Here is a 7989-nt window from a genome sequence, read left to right as displayed (position 1 = left end):
TAACAGATGAGCTGATTCACTGTTGTCTCCAGGTATTTGAATGGCAGTCCGCCCCTCCCCTATTCCCTACGGACATCCCACGGAACTAGCAATTTGTAGAAGAGACGCTAGAGTCAGCAGTGCCGTTTCCGTTTGTGAGAAGATGCTTTGGATTCTGTCCATGTGTCTGGCTGAAGTTGGTAAATGGGTCCTTGGTCTCTTGTGTTTGTATGTAGTTGAAACCTTGGTTTGAGCCATTGGTAGAGCAGAGAGGATTAAGCAGGAAGAAGCCTCAGGGTGCAGTTCACATGGCTCCTTGGGGCAGGAGGTTCTAGGTACTGATGTAGCTCCCAGGCACTGGGTAAGCCTCAACGTTCTTGAGTAGGAAACCCTTCTACACTACACAGTCTTGAGTGCCTCGGGTTGCATTGTGGGTCATCTCTACACTATCACCTCTATGAATCACTCCAGCCCCAAGTACTTGCTGGCCTAGGACATGGGGTACCATGAGACATGCCAAAGCCCCCCCCCCGACAGCAAACTACTTCTCACACAGATGCCTGCAGCCTTGATTGTACATTAGAATAATCTGAAGAGATTAAACAACAATAGCAGCAGCAGTAGCAACAACAACTCATGCTTCTGCACAGGAGAGATCCCAGACTCACTAAATCAAGATGGAGAGCCGAGGCAAGACACATCCATCAGCCTCCTCAGATGATGCTAGCACATGGCTGCATCGTGAGAGCTGGCACTGCAGGAAGTAGGCTGGGGTCAGAATTCATGGCGTTTCCTCCGCTCCACCGCAGTGCATCTCTACATCTCTGAAAGGCAAACAAGCCCATAGTCCTGGTCCAATTGCCTTCAACGAAGCGGCAAGATCCTGGGCAAGGAAGTGGCAGCCTCCCTGTCAAAGCTGCCAGGTGACTTTTGAGGAGGAAGTGTGCTGCCATTATTCAACATCTGCTGTGAGCCAGGCATTGCAGAACACATTGGCCCATTTAGACACCACCTTTCTTTGTGGGTTAAGATGGCCACTTGCAGAAGAGGAAACTAAAGCAAGGAACATTCCTGGACCGCAGCCCCAGTCCCTGAGAGCATCTTCTAATTTGGAGGCTTGAGTCTTAGGTGTATGAGGCAAAGAGCCTTGCTCTCATGGGTAGACATGTGCAGGGCATGTTTGCTGGAGGAAGGGGTTTGTGTGTTTGTATTTATTCACTGACTCCCAAGGGTGTACGTGTTTTTTACTTGGGTGGAGAGGAATGGGAAGGAGACATAGAACTGGGTGGGTACTAGAGTGCCGGAAGTTATGCATATTCTTTTTGAGCTCAAGAATACTCATTGGAAACTGGAGATCAGCCCTAGTTGGGCTATTTACATGACAGGAATCAGTGAGCATCATGTCAGAAGTTGATCTGTTTTTTTTTTTTTTTTTTTTTTTTCCCTGAGAGCTGGTAAACACCAGACTAGTACACATTCCTCTGGATTAAACAAACAGGGAGAAGAGAGAGCCTAGAGAGAACCATCTTATGGGGATCTGTGCAGTGGAGTAATACTCATGGCAGAGGATACCAAAGTGGATTGAGCTACTAAGACTAGGAACAGTACGTCAGCTGTGCGTGGTCAACACTAAGTGTTTGTTCTCCTTATCTAATTGGGCTTTTGGTGAGAACAGTAGCAGATTGGGCATCAGAGAAAACTGCGATGGGGTAAGGGGAGGGCAGGGACCCCCATCTTGAAAGATCCTCAGACTGACTTGAAAGTTTCACTGCACCATGGCAGGCGATGAGCTCAGAGAATCAAGTTGCGACCTGCAACATGCCCGGGCCAGAAAGCAGTGTGCGAGTCCATTTCCGGAGTCTGCCGGGTGGGGTTGTGGGTAGACAATGTCTTCAGCAGGGAGATGGTTAAACCAGAATAACAAGGGGGTGATTTATCTCACAGCCCCAAACCTTCTGTTGCTCGCTGCTCTGACTGGCCCTGTTAATGCTCCAGGGTTGCAAATCGACCTATTTGTCAAGTCCCTCTCCACAGCCTGGCTCTCTCCTCTGCTGCTTGTGTGGTTTATTAAAGAGGCGCTTGCTACCTGTCATCTCAAACAGCCTCTTTTTATCCAAAACAGAATAATAGAGATATCTCCCTCCAGGGACATAGGATGCAAATGCCGGAGGACAGGTTGCCAATTTGCCGCACGTATTAGGGGAAGGAAGCCGTCAAGGGAGACGGCTGGGATCCAGCGCCTTCTAACAAGCTCATCTCTGGGTTGAGGGGAGACCCGGGCTGCTTGAGTTTAGATTACGTGGGCGCTATCAGCTGTCAGCATCTGTTTCTCCCCGGGAAACAAAATTGGCTTTCTCTTCCTCTTCATTCCCCCCCAACCTTCCCCCCTCATTGCTGGTGGTGAGGCCCTGCCAATAACTGTCAAGAAGCCATTGGACTGCGGAGGCCACTGGGCCTGCGCGTGGTCCAGTGACCCTGACGCACCTGCCGGGTGATCCACTATCTCCACTCTCACACAATCCTTCCCCTCCCCCCAGCCCTGGCCCTCAGTTTCCATTGAAGATGCTGAGGCCTAAGAGCTGAGTGGAAAGTGGCTAAGGCCGGATTGACAACTTGAATACAGCACAGAAATGACACAGAAAACTGATATTTCCTTCATGGGCCTCACCATAGGGTTTTTTTTTTTTTTTTGTTGTTTTTGTTTTTGTCAAGGACACAAACCTAGACACACCTGGGAAGGGGGAACCTCAATCTGGAGATTGTCTCCATCAGATCAGCCTGTGGGCACGTCTCTGGAGGCATTCTCCTTATTGCTGATCGATGTGGGATTCTCCAGTCCACTGTAGACGGTGCCATCCTTGGGAAGGTGGGCCTGGGCTATCTATCAAAGGTAACTGAGCAAGTTAGGGGAAGCTAGCCAGGGTTTCTCCTGAGTCTCAGTGACTCCCGATTCCTGTCCCAGTGACGATGGCCTCTAACCCATCAGATGAGGTAAAATCCCTTTCTTTCCCTAATTGCTTTTGCTCAGTGTTTTATCACAGGGACAGATTAGGTACACTAGGACAGCTCCAGCAAGCTAAGGGGGTTGTCATATGAGAGAGAGAGAGACAGAGAGAGAGAAGGAGGGAGGGAAAGAGGGAGAGAGAGAACATACTAGTCTTGATCTCTGAGACAGTCACATGTTACATCTCTGGGAGCTCAAGGCCTACCTGACCACTCCAGACAGGCCTGTAGTGACTCTGGGATATGAGCAATTAGTTATTGATGGGCACACATATGGGAATTTCCTGGGTCCCTAAGTTCAAAAGGCTAGCAAGTCCCCTGTTCCTCTGCATGTCCTTGCTTCTGGCCAAGTCTCCTTCCACACGCTGCCTGGTGACAGATATTCCAAGCCAGGCCCTGGGGAAGACACAGTGTGCTCAGAGTGTGGAATTTGGAGACAGGGACTCTGCACCATTGGGGGCCAGGGTTGTGACAAGGAAGACACAATGTTCGAGGGTTGACTCTTGTTCAGGGATGCCCTCGTGAGGAGCCAAACAATGTCCTGGAGCCTTGGAAATGGCCCTTCGAGGGGCTGAAGGCCTGTGGGGCAGTCTGTGTGGGGAAGGGTGCGTGCCTTCTCTCATCTCAGAGTGCCATAGTTTTTCTGAGTGTGCCTAGTAGATGTTTAGAGTTTGACTACCCTGTGCCCTTTCTTTCCCAGCGTCACTCTCACCTCCCCCAAACCTCAAAGTGGTGAATCACCTGTCAATAGTCTGGCGTCTATTGGCTTCACGGGTGTCTTGGTTTCTGCCTCCTGTTTAAGCAACTCTTTTTGAGGCCTCTTAGTAAATTCTTGCACTCTGCTCTGTGGGCACCCCACTCTTCTGTACCCCACTCTGCAGGCAATAATGCCGATACTCAGACAGACCCAGGTCAGAGCAAAACTGGAATCAGGTAACCTGGCCTCAAAGCCTGTAGCAGCAGAGGTTGTGCTTTCGGGCAGAGGACCCCTTTGGCTTGAAGGTCTGGCTGACCTTGAGAGACCTGCTCACTCTTGGCATTGACTGTGCAGAGGATTTAAGGTGCTCACGGCTCAAGACTGTTTGGAGGACACATGAACATATGGAGGGTCACACAGGGCTGGGCTTGCTGCTCTGGCCTAGAATGGCAGGAATGCTGGTTGAGAATGGTCCATTATAGGGCCCCAGGCTGTGGCTGTGAGCTGACTATGGGAGCTACCAGCCTCTTCTATGAATGGCTTGTAGAAACTGTGCTGCATCCTAGGTGGACAGCTAAACATGAGACAAACCTGCCACAGCCTGTTGGCACCCTGTGGCAGGATAGATGTCCCGATTCAACCGACTGGACTGTCAGAGTACATAGCATATTCCTAGATGCTGTGCTTCAGATCTGTGTTCCCCCATAACCTCATATACTAGGGGCATGCTTCTAAGTCGGTGGGTTTTGGGAAGTGATTGTGCTCTGATGTAATGAAAGAACCAACCTTGTAATGCAACCATAATAAGACTGTGGGGAAGTGGTAAAAGTAGAGGTTGGGATGGACAGGAAGCAGGTTATTGGGCAAATGGCCTTTGTTATCTTGCCCTTGCTCCTTCCTGAATTCCCATTCTCTGCTCCCTGGCTGGCTTGATGTGAATGATTCTACTCTTCCATCCCCCATGCCAAGGGGAACCCCTGAAACTGAGTCAGGATAGGTCTTTCCCCTGATGTTGTTTCTTTGGGTGTTTGGTCAAAGATTGTAGTACAAACCACCTAAGCTTATCCCCACAGACCTCAGTGACAGATACGTCTGTAATATACTGGAGATGCTTGCACAGACAGTCTGTGCTCTTGTGAGCACCTCATCAGAAGGAAGCCTCCAATGTATTGTGGGGCTTCATGATATCTGTGTGCTTGAGATTGTACCTGAACTTGAAGGAAGGCCTTCGGTAAGTCATGGATTCTGAGCGCCAGGTTTTTCATCTACATCAGAACAATCACCATTTCCAGAATGAAGAAGGAAAGAATTTATAAAATAAGTTTATTTGGGTTAACTATCCCCTGCCCAAAATATATGGGGACCAGAAGGATTCTAGATTCTAGTCACACACACACACACACACACACACACACACACACACACACACACACAATATCCACACAGGTATAATGAGATCTTGGGAGTGGCATTCAAGTTCAAATGTGAGATTTGCTGTCTCATATACATTGTAAGGCACAGGCACCTATGTTTGGGCCATGACCTAGCATGAGTGTCAGGTGTAGAGTTGTTCATTTTTCATGTCAGCCCTTGAGAAGTTTTGAAGTCCTTTGGATTTCAGGCTTGCAGATTGGGGATGCATAGCTTCAACCTGAGTGGCTCTCAGGAGTTGAATGACAAGATGGTAAGATGGTGGAATACACCAGGTAGCTAGCAGTTGATAGATGCTCACACTCCTTCCAGTGGATGGAAGGGTCCCCAGCCTTCTCAAGATGGTATCACTCTTCTGCCTTCTATCTCTTGCCAGCCTTTGCTCCACACTGGGCCTCTGAGGACTACCTCAGAGCCCACACTCTGAGATTACTCCTAGGGAGAATCCACAGACACAGACACCACAGTCTTGGAATTGATGAATAAAGCCAGAGGTGAACATGGCCTCAAGGGGAAGTATAGAAGGCTGCCACGGGCACCTAGCAAGAAATCTCATGCCCGTGCTGCGGACAACCGCTGTGTGGCCCTGGGAAGCTCACCTTCTTTCTCTGAACAGGGTCTGCCATAGTCCTACCCCTTTGGGGTACCCAGGGCTCAAGTAAGAGATAGGACTGGCTTGGTACACAGTAATGGTGGGAGGCTTGACTCAAGAGGGTGAGCCTCCTGCCTCTCTATCAGGGGCTCTCCCTACCTCTACTCTCTGTAAGTGCCATGAGGTAGAGGCAAAGTTTTAATTGGTACTCCCAAGTTCTGATGTCCTCTGCCTGTCCTGTGGCATCTGTGTCCTCTATCTGAGGGACCTGCTTTGTCTAAGCCAAGGTCCATATAGAGGTCTCTTCTGTTGCCTTACAGATACCCCAGAGGGAAATGGGTAGTTATCAGCAGCTGCTGTCCCTCAGGGTCTGATTAGCCAAGACTCCAGATGCCCTATTGCCACCCAGGGAGTCTGGCACAGCTTGGAGAGAGGGCATCTCAGAAAGGCATGTGTGCATTTGAGAAAGGGACTCCCCCCCCCCCCCAGAAAAACCCCTCCCAGACGCAGGCAGAGGTATGCAGGTAAAACTGGTAGAAAATTGTGGGCACTTGAGCTTTCTCTCTGGACAACTTGATTAAAGCAGGGGCTGTTTCACATGCTCATTTGGTTTTAATTGGGGGGGGGAGGCATGAGGTGGTCCCAGCTAGTTTTTATTTCTGCTTCCTTTTAGCTGCATTCTCTTGGCTCCTATCGCCCCTTCCACCTTTCCCCTGCTGGGCTCTCTGGATTTCAAGGCCAGTTGAATGTCAGACTTTCCTGTGTTAGGGATGAAACGCATCCAGTTTGGCTGCATTGGCTGGGGTGGCGACACCTTTGGTGCGCAGTCCTTTGATGCCTGACATAAGGAATGGTCTGATGCTGAAAACCCTGGGATTTCTCCTCTAGATTTGGATTTCAAAGTGTTTATCCAAGGGTGCTGAGAGAAATGATGGGGACCAGGGAGGGCGTGGTTATCTTGTTGGGCTGCCCTTGCTTGGGTTGGCTTCATCTTGGCCATGGTTTTGTGAACTACTGTCTGCTGGTTCCCCTTATGGGGGGAGGGAGGGAACTTGTGGACTTTCTGATGCTGGTCACAACATACACAGGGCCAGTTGTTTTGCTCTCTCTTTGTCATTGGCCAACACAAGTCACATGACCAGTGCTGTCAGCAGTCACTTCAGGGAGAAGGTCAATTGATTTTTCAGCTCAATTTCCTGGCGTCACCCACGTCCCTCTGTTGACTCACAACGTGGCCTAGCCTGCTGTCTTCAGCCCTTTGGTAGACATGGTGGGGAGGAACTGAGGGAACAACTTTCTGATGGGGTTTCCCCACTCCCCTGCTTCTGGCCCCAAGCCAGGCACTATTCCTTAGACTCCACAGGGGGCTTGTGCTGCTACTCAACTGAGACAGACAAACCTTAGTAAAGGTAGTTTTGTCTGAGGCACACATGCTGGCTCTGGTCTATTAGGAAAATGGCCAGGCCATTGCCTTAGTATCTTTCTCTGTGTTCCCACCTTTTCTAGCCCAGCCAGGGTATGGCGCCCTCCCCTCAAAACCCAGCTAGAGTTTGGAGTGTGGGGTAGATTCATGTCCAGGAGACACCAACAGCCTTTGGAAATGAATCCCTTGCTGGAAAGCCAGATCTAATCAGTGGTCAGCTGTTGGAACTTGGCCAACTTTCTCAGCCCCTCTGAACCTCAGTTTTTTTGTCTGTGAGAGGGGGTGATGGTACCCACCTCACGGAGTTGCCGGTGAGGATTAAATGAAACGGCGTGTGTAAAGTGCCTGGCAAGGTGCCTGGTGCCCAGTGCCCGGTAATGGCTGCTCTTACAGCTATTGTCTGATTCCCCGGGAGAGCCGTTCTAGATGGCAGCCTGGGGAGGGACCTGCCCTGGCTCCCCAGTGGCCTTTGGGTTTTCCTAGTGGCACAGCCCAATTATCAGACTACTCCTCAGCTGGGGGTGGAGTGGGGACACTCAGCTCCTTTCCCAGGGTGCTCTCCCAGCTCACTGGGGTGGGGGGAGCAGATGTGGATAGGGAGGGGGGCTGGAGCTACCCTCTTTATCCTGACAACATTTTTTTTTTTTTGAGCTGCAAAGAAGTGACATATAAAACCGTGGTACAAAATGGGGCTGGTTTCTACAGTGCAGTCGCTTTCTGATCAGAGAGCCTGAAACTCCAAAATTCTGAGCACAGAACAAAGCAGGAGAGCCTGCCTGCCACAGCAGCACGTGTGAGTCAACTGGCATCGCCTCTCGCAAACTGCCTGCCTTGTTAAAATCAGTCCCTCGGTGCAGGGGGATT

Source organism: Micromys minutus (assembly GCF_963924665.1).
Source record: "Micromys minutus genome assembly, chromosome: 1".
In the NCBI taxonomy this organism is placed as follows: domain Eukaryota; kingdom Metazoa; phylum Chordata; class Mammalia; order Rodentia; family Muridae; genus Micromys; species Micromys minutus.
The sequence above is the reverse complement of the archived record's forward strand: the minus strand, read 5'-3'. Positions refer to the sequence as shown.